This window comes from Lethenteron reissneri, unplaced genomic scaffold (assembly GCF_015708825.2).
Source record: "Lethenteron reissneri isolate LAM-NWPU_2019-01 unplaced genomic scaffold, ASM1570882v1 scaffold_1640, whole genome shotgun sequence".
NCBI lineage: Eukaryota > Metazoa > Chordata > Hyperoartia > Petromyzontiformes > Petromyzontidae > Lethenteron > Lethenteron reissneri.
This window is the reverse complement of record NW_026891378.1, coordinates 3,298,990-3,313,149: the sequence shown is the minus strand read 5'-3', so window position 1 is coordinate 3,313,149 and position 14,160 is coordinate 3,298,990. Positions and strand designations below refer to the sequence as shown.

The 14,160-nt window shown below is 54.0% G+C and overlaps 1 protein-coding gene, 1 long non-coding RNA gene and 1 pseudogene across 2 annotated transcripts in view; 1 reads left to right on the top strand and 2 right to left on the bottom strand.

Moving 5' to 3' along the window:
* LOC133339144 (uncharacterized) overlaps window positions 1-14,160 on the bottom strand; it is a 172,123-nt gene that overhangs the window by 38,104 nt on the left and 119,859 nt on the right. The window lies entirely within an intron of this gene.
* The window catches only part of LOC133339111 (E3 ubiquitin/ISG15 ligase TRIM25-like), a 160,192-nt gene that overhangs the window by 46,968 nt on the left and 99,064 nt on the right, over window positions 1-14,160 (top strand). The gene's annotated exons all lie outside the window — the stretch shown is intronic.
* LOC133339127 (E3 ubiquitin/ISG15 ligase TRIM25-like) overlaps window positions 1-14,160 on the bottom strand; it is a 44,012-nt pseudogene that overhangs the window by 20,383 nt on the left and 9,469 nt on the right.

The following is a 14,160-nucleotide window of genomic DNA, read 5'->3' as shown; positions in this document are numbered from 1 at the left end:
TCGTGCTAATGTGCGTCGTCTCGTGGATGCCCGGGAGGCTGCTCAAAATAACTCAGAAGCCCGTCAGCTTGCCAACGAGCGGTTGCGGAATCTCCGCACATCCCGACACGTTTGGGTAGAAGGGGACCGCGCCTGGCTCCACTGCCCGCAGGTACCATTGGCTACTTCCTCAAAACTGCTTAAGCCTTGGAGAGGCCCGGTTGTTATTATTCACGTTCTCCGCCCGCAGTGTGTCAGGATCCAGCATGGCAAGCGACGTTGGTTCGTGCACCCGTCACGTCTAAAACCTTACATTCAACCCTACACACCTCCTTCACTTCTCCGGGGCCGAGAGCGCGACATGTCTGACGAGCCGCGCCGCGATGATGCTGCTTCTAACTCTCGGGCAGGTCCCGCTGTCCCGCCCTCAGGTGCCTTGGGAATGAAATCCGCCACGGCCGACCAAGCGGGAACAAGCTTGCCCGCGGGATCAGCGACCCAGGACACAAGCACAACAGCGGGTCGTCGGTCCCCTCCCACCTCCGTCGCGACCGATGGACCTGCCAATCGGACTCGCTCAAAACTCAAAGATTTTCATGACCCCCGCCCACGAACTCTTGTCCCAACGCGATGCCACTCACCTTGCCATCATGTATAGTGGGCGATTGGGGCGTGCGTTCATCCTGCATATATGTGTTTATACAGTGTTGTTCTGCATCGGTGACCACAGCAGGGGGAGAGGCGCTTTCTTCTCATTTTTTTTCTTGATTTGTCACACACTCATTTTGATGGTTAACAAATAATTTCTTGTACAATTGTATTTTTTTTGACAGCCGGGTCGGCTGGAGGCTACGTAGAGGGGGGTAATGTAGTGACATAAGAAGGGAGGGGCTGCTGGGGGCTCTGGGTTCCCAGGTGGGTCCAGACGCTTAAGCCTCTGGGCGCCAGGCGCTGGGTTCCCAGGGGGTCCAGACGCTTAAGCCTCTGGGCGCCAGGCGTTGGGTTCCCAGGCGCTTAAGCCTTTTTGGCGCCGCCAACGGGGGGGGGGGGGGGCTGTGTGTGCTCTGTGGGATGTCTGGTGGCGCACACGGCCCCACCCCTCGTTAGACCAGGCATAAAAGGAGAGCTCCCTGGACGATCAGGGCCCAGTTGTAACTCAAGACCCAAGACCCACGACCAGCCATCTGAAGACCCTGGGATGCTGCGAGAGCCAGCGCTGGGACTCTGGAACTCCCGACTCTGGAACTCCCTACTCTACGACCTTGTGAGGGCGAGTTCCGGAGCGTAGCCAGAGTAGAGTATCTAGGCTGTGTAGCTAGGCTGTGTACCTAGGCTGTAACAGAGTATCAGGACTGTTGGAGAGTTGGAGTACTGTTGGAGTGTTGTATTGTAATAAAGAAGTACATCTACAAGTGTCTCCGGAACCCGTTACACATGCTCACTTGATGCTCGACCAGGACGAGCCCATCACCACATCTGCTACGACATCAGGGCCTGCCAGCAGGGACGATGATCGCTCTCCAGATCGGGTCTTCTCAACGTTCAGGGCGACAGGCTGGCGATCACCGGATCGCACCAGACGCCGCGACGACCAGGAGCGGGGACGGGCGACGTGACGTGCTTCAACTGTGGCCGCCGAGGCCACATCTCTTCCGACTGCCGTGTACCTCGTCAGAGCTTCTCCGGATCCCAAGACCGGGACCACAGGGCTCCCAGCGCACCGCGGCATAAACAGGTGAGTCGCGGCACCCCTCACGCTCGGCCCTCACTCACACCTTATACACCACAACGCACCGTTGACTTCGCTCGGAATTCGGCGTATGACGCGCGGTGTTCAGGCGACTCTTCACGGTCACTCCGACCTGGGCAGTGGTCGGAGCTGGCCCATGGAGTGGTCGCAGCGATAGCGGGTTCCTCGGTGGTTGTTGGTTCAATCGAGGGTGTAGAGTTTCGTGTGCTCGTCGATACCGGTGCATCTGCCACTATCATTTCCGATTTGATTTATAACATACTGCCGGTGCGATGTCGACCATTGCAAAAGGTCTCTGTTCCGTGTTTTGCCACAAATGGAAGTTCTCTGGGAATTAACGGGCAAATTCGGGTGCAAATTGCAATTGGTGATATTAAATTGGCCGGTCCTATTTTGGTCTCTTCTTCCCTCGCGGTGCCGTGCCTCCTGGGAACTGATTTTCTTGCCAAAATGCCCATTAAAATCCTCATCGACCAGGGATGTATTGAACTCCCGTCGGGCCGCCGGATGGCATTTTTACCCGCAGTCACGCATTCATGGAACGGCAAATGCCTCCGTGCAGGCTTTTACGGCTTGCGCTGTATGCATTCCGCCAGGGGCACAAATGCTTGTACCCTTGCGGTTAAAGAAACCGCTCGCTACCACAGCCTCGGTAAATGACATTCTGTTGGGGCCCTCCAACACAGCAGTTAAGAGCCTATCATTGGTGGCCGCACAGACTCTCATAGCGGGCGACAGAGAGCCATTTTTACAAGTTTTAAATGTTGGTCTGTCCGAAATCGTCATTCCACAGGGGACAGTGCTCGCTCATGCGACAGTGGCGCCTCTGGGGACCGAGGTTGTTGGACATGTATCTGACAGTCGGCAGCCTCGCCCTCCTCCTAAGTTAGACGAGGGATGGATTGACGCCCTCTGCGCGGATGCCGGTGATTTATCCGGGTCACAGCAGATTAAATTGCGGGCTCTTTTGTGGGAATTCTCGGATGTGTTCAGCAAATCACAATTTGATATTGGCTGCACCAAGCTGCTGCGTCACCACATTGATACTGGTGACGCTGCCCCTATCCGCCAAAACCCATTTCGGCTCAGCCCGGTGGAGAAACAGCATGTCAAATGGGCAGTTGACGACATGCTGGCAGCTGATATAATTTCTCCTTCAACCAGACCCTGGGGTGCTCCGATAGTGCTGGTCAAAAAGCACAATGGCAGTCTTCGATTCTGTGTCGATTTTCGGCGCCTAAATAAAATTTCCGTGGCTGACGCCTATCCTCTTCCACGTATGGATGAGTCATTGGATGCTCTGGCAGGGCTGCAATATTTTTCCACTTTAGACCTTCTGTCGGGGTTTTGGCAACTTCCCCTCGACGAAGCGTCAAAACAAAAGACTGCTTTTCGGACACCACAGGGCCTTTTCAAGTTTAATAGGTTGCCCATGGGTCCCCACTCGGCCCCAGCGATGTTCCAGAGGCTCATGGAGCTGGTCCTCACTGGGCTCCAGTGGGACTCATGTCTCATCTATCTTGACGACGTTATCGTCTTTGGCCGCACGTTCAACGAACACATTGAACGGTTGCGCGCTGTTTTCGAAAAGATGCGAGCTGCTAACCTGAAATTCAAACCGCAGAAATGCCACCTTCTGCGTGAGTCTGTGTGCTATCTGGGCCACATAGTCAGCCGCTCGGGAATTTCCACCGACCCTGAAAAGACAAAATGTGTCAGCCAATGGCCTACCCCCACCTCTGCGGGGGATGTTCACAGCTTTATCGGGTTCGCGTCGTATTACCGACGGTTTGTGGCTGGTTTCGCTACAATCGCCAAGCCACTGCATGCTCTTATGGCGAAAGGGGTCAAATTTCATTGGGGAGACTCTGAACAGGCCGCATTTGACTCCTTGCGGAACGCTCTCGTAGCAGCACCGCCCTTAGCTTACCCCGATTTTGCGAAACCGATGCCAGCAACACCGGGATCGGCGGGGTGCTGTCCCAAACCGTAAATGGCATTGAGAGGGTCGTTGCCTATGGAAGCAGGGTCTTGTCCCCTGCAGAGCAACGCTATTGCGTTACCCGACGCGAGCTGCTGGCCATTGTTCATACAGCAATACAGGCCATACCTGTACGGTCAACGGTTTACCGTTCGCTCCGATCACTCTGCGTTGCAATACGCTTTGCGCGGTGACCAACCATCTGGCCAGCTCTCCCGATGGCTTGAAGTCCTCCAGGATTACAATTTTATGGTGATTTACCTAAAGGGTACACAGCACAATAATGCCGACGCGCTATCTCGTCTTCTGCCAGAAAGAAAATGCGCGTGCTTTACGGGTTCTGGCCGCTGCAAGCCACCAATGGTACAGCCGGTTGCACCTCCTGAAACATTTTCTGCCGCGCTTCCCTCCGATTCTGTGCCGGGAGCAGACCACGAAAGTCCGCCAGTGAGTGACGACTTGCTGGGGATAACGCTGGACGAATGGGGTAGGCACCAAATGAACTATGCGTCATTGTTGCCTCTGCGTCGTCGCGCATGTGATACGACCTCATGTTCGGGCAAATTGAACTCTTTTGCTATGCGGCGCAGTCTGCTCATGCATTGCGATGCTGATTCCTGCCAGTACAAAATTGTGGTGCCTTCGGCTTTGCGGTGTACGGCCGTGTGCACGGCACACGAGCGATTGTCGCACCTGGGTGTACACAAAACAATGGGTTTGCTAAGATTGCAATTCTACTGGCCGGGCATGCTTCGCGACGTGACTGATATTTTAATGGGTTGCACCCAATGTGCGCAACGAAAGCCGCCAGCGAAGCCAGCATGCCCACTACTGCAGCCCATCTCGGTATCTCGTGTGAACGAGCTGGTTGCTCTTGACATTTTGGGGCCTTTCCCTACAACTCCTCGTGGTAATAAGTACCTTCTGGTTGGGGTTGAGTATTTCACACGGTGGCCTATGGCCTGGGCCCTCCCCAACCAGTCGGCAGCAGCCGTTGTGGACGCCTTTGTTCAAGGCTATGTGTTGGACAAGGGCGCTCCAGAACGGCTGCTGACCGATCAGTGAAGAAATTTTTCAAGTACCCTGTTGAGCGAGGTATGTCACCTATTGGGCACTAAGAAGGTGCGCACTTCGCCCTATCACCCCCAAACATATGGCATGGTGGAGCGGCTGCATAGAACCCTCACCTATATGCTGTGCCATCAGGTTGATGAATCCCACGTAGACTGGGACTTGCAGATCCCAGGGGTCCTCGCTGCTTACCGCATGGCGCCAGACGCAGCGACGGGGTTCTCCCCATTTTTCCTAATGTATGGCAGGGAGGCCATTCCCCCAGCTGACGTTCGGCTTGGGATATAGCAGCTTCCATGGTCATCGAAGCTCGCTGATCATTTACGCTTCAATCTCCGGAAGCTGTCTGAGGCACGTGATGCGGCGATTGAAAATTCCGCCTCCCGCCAGCGGGCCAATTCGAGGTTGCAAGCCCCTCGCACGTTCATGCATCGGTGGGCTCCAGGTGATAAGGCATGGCTTCATTGCCCCCAGGTGAAGGTGTCGACATCGGCAAAGCTCCTTAAACCATGGCGGGGTCCGGTTGAAGTCGTCGAGATTGTACGACCACAATGTATTAAAATCCGTTGGGGATGGCGTCGCTGGTTTGTGCACCCTTCTCGCCTGAAGCCATTTGTTGCTCCGCGCGGCTCTGCGTCAAACTCACAACACGAGGGCCGAGCGTGTGATGTGTCCGACGAGCCGGATGTCGCCCCGTTGGTACTTAATCCACGGCGCAGACGTGTCATTCCTCCCGCAGATGATGCGGGACTGATGGAGTCGTGCGAGGCACGTTCTGCCGCTGGGAACCGGGGAGCACCACGTGTCTCTGCAGAGAGGCCTCAGGACCCACCCAATATTTTTGTCTGGCTGCCTGACCCGCCCGATATTTTTGCCAGGCTGCCTCACCTGCCTGCACCTCGAGTCTCCGCAGAGAGACCTCCTGACCCACCCAACATATTTGCCAGGCTGCCTGACTCGTCTGCACCAAGAGGCTCTGCAGAGAGGCCTCCTGACCCACCCAACATGTTTGCCAGGCTGCCTGACCCGTCTGCACCAAGAGGCTCCGCAGAGAGGCCTCCTGACCCACCCAACATGTTTGCTAGGCTGCCTGACCAATCTGCACCAAGAGTCTCCGCAGAGAGGCCCCCTGTCCCTACCGACATTTTTGCCAGGCTGCCTGACCAGCCTGCAACCCGGATGAGGACACCCATCCCCTACGATGGGCCCGCGAAATATACGCGGGCTAAATCGCGTCGGTTTTCATGATTGGCCATCGTTTTTTTCTGCAGCGAAACGCTGCATGGGTTGTTGCGTCGTGAATTTCGTTATTGTTGATTGTCTCTCACCGTGTACATATGTTGTGTTTTTGGGGGGGGTAATTATATTGGGTGTTCTTATTGTTTTTGTGGTTCTTGTTGTTTTTTGTGGCACACACATCGGTTCATTGATGGCGGGGTTTTTCTCTTTGTAACAGCCGGGACGGCTGAAGCTTCCGAAGGGGGGGGGGGGTGATGTAGTGGTGATAACGACTCGCTGTTCGTGAGCGGATCGTAAAACAAGGTTTTCCCGCTCAATCAAACTGTCAGGGTCAAATGGGGTGAGGTAGGATCCAAACGCCAGATTGGGAAGGACCAATCAGAGGGTTCCACAAGGAGGCCGGGGATTGGACAACCCGGCCACGAACAGGTATAAAAGCCAGAGCGCTGAGAGCTCTCGGGCAGTTCTGCTACACGAAGACCCAAGTCGGCCGAAGACATCTAGGACCCTGGACCAAGCCCTCCAGCCCTTATCAGGGCTAGGGCTCTGTGTAACCAGTGGTCGGGAGAGATCCCCTAGGTCCAGCCAGAGGACGCTGGGATAGCAGGGAGATTAGAGAGCTGTGCAAGGTCCGGAGGCTGTATCTCCTCACGGTAATGGGTGAGGGGACCATATACCCCTTTGTGTGATAGGGACTGTGTATTAAGACAATAAATAGTGTGTGTCATAAAGAAGTTTAGAAGTCAGTCCTTAATAACACTACAATAGTAATGATGATGGTGGTTGACAGTGATGGTGGTGATGGTAATAGTGATGGTGATGATGATATTGGTGATGCTGTTGGTAATGATGATAGCGATGATGATGGTGGTACTGATGACTATGGTGATTATGATGGTGGTGATAATGATGCTGTTGGTGATGGTAATGATGGTGAATCGCAGGGATGAGCAGGCGTGGTGACACGAGCGCGCACTGCAGGTGAAGAAGCGGCAACACGGATTCTGCGATTTGAACTGCACCGGCGACATCGCTCATGCACAACAACCTGAACCTAACCCTCCCCCCTCACCTTCTCTCTACCCCATGCTTCACATCCTCTCCTCACGATCTCCTCACCATTCACCATCACCCTCCACGCTCACCCGTATCCTTCCCTCACCTTCCGTTCCACTTTCCCCTCACCCTCACTTCGCCATATCCTCAACATCCCCCGTCTCCTCTGTTTCTTGGGTTCTGTCTCGGTTTCTTGGTTTTCTATCTCTCCTAATCCTCAGGATGCACGACTCAAATCCACGATCTTTAATCGATCATTCAAACACCCCACCCACATCGCAGGGTAAAGAGGCTGCAAGAATCTATGCCGAACCTCGTGGATTACCTCCATGGAGTCGGCGTGGTAAAACGCCAGGTGCCCCCCCTCCCATTGCAGGTGAAGCCCGATTCTGCGGGGGGAGGGGGCCCCCCTCACCGACAGTTCAGTCTTCACTCCACCATGAATCACTGAGAAGTTGTCGTCACGTTTCTCTAAACACCAGGACGCGTCGCTCCGTCCCAGAAACTGTGCAGCACGATCCCCTTTCCTTGGGGTCGTCCCGTACGCGACTCCAACCCGACACCACCGCGTGTCCCCCACGTCCAACTCCCAGTAGTGGTGGCCCGACGAGAAGCTCTCACGGCACAGGGCTTGTGCACAGCGATTAAATCGGTGTGGGTGATCGGGGCGACCCCAGGAGGCACCGGTTCGCGTCATCTTCCTGAGATCCGAGGAGATCTGGAGCTGGTCATGAGCTGAATTTGTGTCCAGAGTCGGTGAGCATCCGTCTGTGACAACAGCGATAACAACGTCACTACAGAACACCATCGTCACCATTATCCAGCATCACCACCATCAACAATAACATCACAAACATCACTAAGCATCCTCCCCATCAATATTATCAATGACAAAAACATATACCTCACCATCACCACCATCATCAACACAATGAACATCAACATCATTATCGCATTAAGCAACAGTACCACCTTCATTACCACCACTAGCACCATCACAAACATTCACCACTACCATCACTACCATCACCACGATTATCACCACTATCTCCATCACCACCATCTTCATCACTATCACCACCATCACAACCATCACCACCTACATTATCACTAATCTTACCATCATTACCACTGCCATCACCACTACCAACACCATGACCAAACCCATCACCATTCCCATCACTCACATTATCAGTAATATCAGCATCATTACCACCATCCTCATCACGACCACTATCACCATCATTATGACCATTTCCAGCATCAGGAACTCATTTGAGGTTGAAACTGCCTAGCATAGGCCCAGCACTGGATCACATATCTCTTGCCACTGATGTTAGCCATGGCTGGTTATCAAAGCTAGGTAACTGGGTTCGTAGTGCAGTGTGCTAACCACTATGCCAATGCTCCCCCCATGCACAAATGCACAGACATTCACAGGCACACACTCCATCTCAACATCACAATTACCTATATCTCTTATTGCTGATTATTTACCCAAGAACACCACACTGAGTCTCATGGCTCTGTTCGGTAGGGTCCTGGAATGGGATGTGAACAAAGACTAATATCCACTGTGTAGCCTTCACAGATTGTTGGGACAAGTGCTGTTCATGAGCGTCTATGAAGGCTGGCATGGCACACGAGGTGGGTGGCCAGCACCACGCCCGACCACCTTTGTCTCCTAGTAGCGATTCTAGATTTGAAGCTTTCGTGACTGCAAGGATTCATATTCTTAGGTTTTTTCGGTAAAGTCACGTAGGTAAAAACATTAAAATTAATAAAAGTAAAATAAAATAAAAGTCACGACGTTTCGGAGGCAACACAAGCTTCCGTCTTCAGGTGGAACCGTCACAGCCACGACAGCTGTATCAAGTAAATGAGAGATTGCAGGAGCTACCACTCCGTTTATATAATGGTTGGAGAGGAGGGAAGGGCCAAGTTGCATGGTTAATCATTGGAAAGATGTGATTAACCATGCAAAAAAGATTTAACTACACTTATTTGACCAATCTTATGTATTATTTGACAGAGAACTATTACAGGTTTACCATGTTTACCATGTTCACCATGTTTAGTTGTCACAAACCATAACAAAGGCTCACCCTCTTAAGCCTCACCTTACCATATGAATAAAAAGTGTGCTGTACTTGGCCCTTCCCCCCTCTCCAACCATTATATAAACGGAGTGGTAGCTCCTGCAATCTCTCATTTACTTGATACAGCTGTGGTGGCTGTGACGGTTTCACCTGAAGACGGAAGCTTGTGTTGCCTCCGAAACGTCGTGATTTTTATTTTATTTTACTTTTATTAATTTTAATGTTTTTACCTACGTGACTTTACCGAAAAAACCTAAGAATATGAATCCTAGTGGCGAGTTTGTTTACACACCACATCAGTTTCCAGGATGTAAACAAAGATATTCCCCGTGTAGCCTTTACAGACTGATGGGTCAAATCAGGACCGTTGAAGGTATGCACGACACACGAGGGGGTGGGTGGCCAGCACTACGCATGACCGCCTTTGTCTCCCTAGTGGTGATGTTTATAAAACACCAGGTAATTATTTGAGGCTGAGTCGACCTCGTGCACACACACCTGGATAATTTATTGTCAAGATGGCCCCATCACCCATGATTTACACTGAATAACTCACACAGGAGTTTGACTGCAGTTGTCTCCAGGACTTTCAGTGAGGCAATGTTCTCTTGGTTGGGAGCTGAGGGTGGAGCTGCTGTAACCCTCCCTATCCTGTGAAAGCAGAGCAGACATGGCACCTGTGTCACATAGAGCATCGTCACTCACAGGATCATCACAGCCCCATCACATGGACACTCATCACAGCATTATCACACGTGGGATCGTCACAGCTCCATCACACAGGCACTCATCAAACAAAGCATCATCACTCATCTCACAATTACAACATCACCACACAGAATCACCACACGCAGCCTCATCACACAGCTTCACCACAGAGCCTCATCACACAGCATCACCACACAGAACTTCACCACACACAGCATGATCACACACCATCACCACACACAGTCAATGTCTCACTGCCCGCACCCCTCACTCAGTCCCATGTTGTCGTGTGTCGAGTCGTGAGTGATAGTCGTCTTTACCTGCGCGTCTCCTCCAGGTGCCCCTATGTGAGAGAGAGAGATGCGTTAATGTGAGTCTACCTCCAATCCCTTGTGATCAGTGAAATTCCCACTGCAAAACTGTGGGCGGAATATAAACCCAAAGTCTTGGCTTATGACCCATGATCACCAACACTGACTTACGAGGCAAATATTTCAGTGAGACCGGTTGATAGTCAAGGCCCACTGAGCAATATATCTCTTTTTTAGAAGCGATCGAGCCACAGATGATAGCTCAATGAAGTGGTATATCACGTGGGAATTTATAGCAGCTCAATACTCTAAACGCACGTTTCTAAATGTGGAGTGAAAAACTGGAGGACCCAGAGAAAAATGGAAAGAGACGTGAAAACTCCAAATGTATAAGGACGTCAGGGTATTGATCCAATCCCCGACCTTCGGTTTACCAGGCGAGGTAGATAACATCTCGCCACCCCTATGAGCACCAACACTGATTTGCAGGGCAACTATTTCAGAGTGAGACCAGTTGATATTAATCAGTGTTGAGATTAATTTATGTCGTCAATGCACACGTGGCAGGTCTTACAGAAGTGGTGGTGAATACACAAAAATATGTAATTAATACGCGTATGAGACCTCGTAATTATTTTAGCTTCCATAATAGGAACACTGAAGGTAGTGCGTCCAAGATGAGGTCCACAAAGCAAGTGTGATGCCGCCGCCGCGAAGCCGTTCGGCAGGCGCCAAATCCCCGACCTCGCCACCACCAAGCAACGGAGCCGACCCCTCGTCTCCCTCACCTCACCTCACATGAACACACCCGCACTCATTTCCCCCCCCCCCCATAGAGCTCCGAGGGGAGGTCGCCTGGCCGACCGGTTTTTATCCGAGAAACCCTTATCGGAATCAACTCTCACGGTTTCCGGCGATCAGGGAATTGGATGACCTCCCCCGTGCTACGTTGCGCCGCGGCGCTGCGACCGGCCTTAATATTGTGTGGTCGCGGCGTGGGGCATTCGGCCACCGCGGTTGAGGCGCATTTCCCCCCACACACACCAGTATCGACGGGGCAGGCAGAGGGAATAAGCATTGTGATGGAGGAGCATCATTAGAAAACACGCAGCGCACCTGAACTGCATAATCCGGCACCCCCGCACCGGCAGCGGAGGGACGGCATAATTACGCTCGGGTACGCAGGCACCATTGTTAGGGGAGTTAAAGGATAAGGCTATTAGTATAAATAATCGGGAGAGGGGAAGCGCGCGAGGAGCCATGCACAGCTTCCCACGACGGGCCTTTGTGATGGACACCGCCGCATGAACCTCGATGATGGGGGCCTGCGTGAGAAAAGGATTGATTGGAATTTGCGCCGTGCAGGTCGCTCATTTGATTAGCGGAACAAAGGCACCGCGGAGTTGCCTGGCCCGGGCGAGGGGGGGCGCGTGCCATTGTTTGGAGTTCACGCCGCGCGGACAAAGATTAATTAGCATAGCGAAGGCGCACGGTGCAGGGGAAGGGGGTAGGGGTCCGGGAATCAGGATAAATGGGGAGCGCAAGGGGGAAATTGCTCTCTTACTCCAGCGCCAGGCGACCAGACGCAGCTGCAGCCAGCGACCCGGACGTCCGTGTGACGCACCGAGGCACGCGGTTAGCACAAGGATCAGCGGACCGCCGTGGACACTTAACAGTGAGTAAGAAGGTGAATTAGAATCATAGGCAGATAAATCGGGAATAGGTATAGAGGTATCAGCGTAGGCCAGCCTCGTCGACTCACTGATTTGACATCAATTCGCAGGTAGCATATAATAAATCATTAATAGCGAAGCGTGGTCTCGCGTGATCTTGTCGTGCAGAGTGTCGCGTGGGGAGCTGCGTGTGTGTGCGTGCGTCCACCCCGGGTGCGATACAGGTGCGCGATCATAACGTGAGTGGAGTTGGAGTGCGCGGAGCGGCGTGTGTGTGGGAGTGCTCATACGTTCGTTACGTGTCGGATACGGATGCGCATTGGTAACGTGCCGCACAGGGCTATAGGCGGGCACACGCTCGCAGTATACGAGAGCTGTACGTAGCGGTGTAAAGAGGGGGAGTGTGGCGTTTGATTGATGATGCTGTGCGCGTGTATGCTCGCAGCGTGGGAGCGCGGCGCGAGACTGTAACAGTAGGGGCGTCGCGTTCGAATGCCGGCGAAACCGTAGCGAGTAATAGGGAGGTGGGGTAACCTAAACGGAATAGGGGATGCAGGCGGGAGGGACCCCGGGGGCCAGCGGCCCCCACATATTGGTGTCAGAAACGGGACGATTCCCCGCGCCCCCAAGGGAGAGAGGCCCCCAACCCAAGTTAAAGTAAAATGCACATTTACGGGCAAAGGGATTCCATCATGGAAATCGTTTGCCCGCAGCATCAAGGGGGCTAAAAAGGTTAATGGGTGGTCAGAGGAAGAGGCGTTGCAGCAGTTAGAACTACATTTAGATGGACGGGCAGCCGACTTTGTGGAAGCTTTGCCCGCAAGCGCACAAACTCAGTGGGAAAAATTAATGTGCGAACTCGAACGGCGCTTCGGCGCCTATGACGAGGAGGATGCGCAGGCGGCCTTAGAGGCACGCTGCCGCCAGCCCGGCGAGGATCTGCGAGATTACGCCGAGGACGTACGCATGTTGACCCAGCTCGCGTACCCGGAGCACGAGGCGAAAGTAATTGAGAGCCTCGCCGCCGGGAAGGTCCAGCGATATTTGGCATGCACCCCGTGGTGGCAGCCAAATATAGACGGTGCACGCCTCTCCTTTAACGCACTTGTCGAGCGCGCGCGTAAATGCGAGAAGCTCTCTGGTGAGCGTGCGCAGCCTCGAGGGAGGGGACGAGAGTGCGCCGTAGTGAGCCTACTCTCGGACGAGGAGGAGGAGCTCGCCATCGCAGGGAGGGGACGGGCAAGGGAGCCCCAGAGACCCAGCGAGAAAACCCCGGGGTGGGTAGCTGGGTTACAGGCGGGTATGGGAGATATGATAAACCAAGTAGGTGAGAGGGTAACCCAGATACGCGAGGAAGCGAATAGAAATGTGAAGACCATCCAGTCTGAGATGGGTGAGCTACACTCCACAGTAGGGGGGCTGGCCGGGAAGGTATCCCAATTAGAGTCCGAGTTGGAACAACTGCGTACAGGGAAAGGGAGCGGGCAGGGGACCCACTACGGAGCCGCCACCCCTCCCCGGACGTGTTATGTTTGCGATCGGCGAGGGCATCTCAGGAGGGACTGTCCTCAGGTCGCCCGAGCTAGACAAGAGCTAAGGTCAAACACTAAGGCCCCCCTAGAGAGGGGACCACCAGGGGGTGAAATCGACGTAGCCCCGACACGAACAAGCTGTAGTGATAATGGAGAGCGAGTGATCTCCACACAGGTTCCAGCAACAACGCCCCCGGAAACGGTGACTCCTGGCGACTGGCTACGGGAGCTGGTGGCGGGGATCACGGGGGCCACGTCGCTAGTGGAAGGGGAGGTAAACGGAGTGCGTACCCGAATCCTGCTGGACACGGGGGCGGTGGCCTCGCTCGTGAGCGCAGCGCACTGCAGCGCGATCGGGGTCGACGTGCGTCACCTGCAGGCCCCGGACCGCGCGCTGCACACGGCGAGCGGAGCCGGAATGGGGTTGCTGGAGAGAGCAACCCTAGAGGTCCGCATAGGCAGTCAGGTGTGCACCCAGGAGTTCTACGTGTCGAGTGCGTTGTGTCACGAGTGCATCGCAGGTACCGACCTCCTAGAACGGTTGGGACTCAACGTGCAACCCCGCCAGCGATGCGCCACCATGGAGAGCAACGGCGAGCGGATACCGTTCCTGGGACGAGAACCAACGCGCCTCCGCTTTGCACCTGTGGCCGCTATCCTGGCGACGACAGTCACCATCGGCCCGCTCACCGAGATGCTGGTGCCGGTGGCAACATCCCCCACCGACCCCGCGCTCCGACCATCAGGGGAGGTAATGCTAA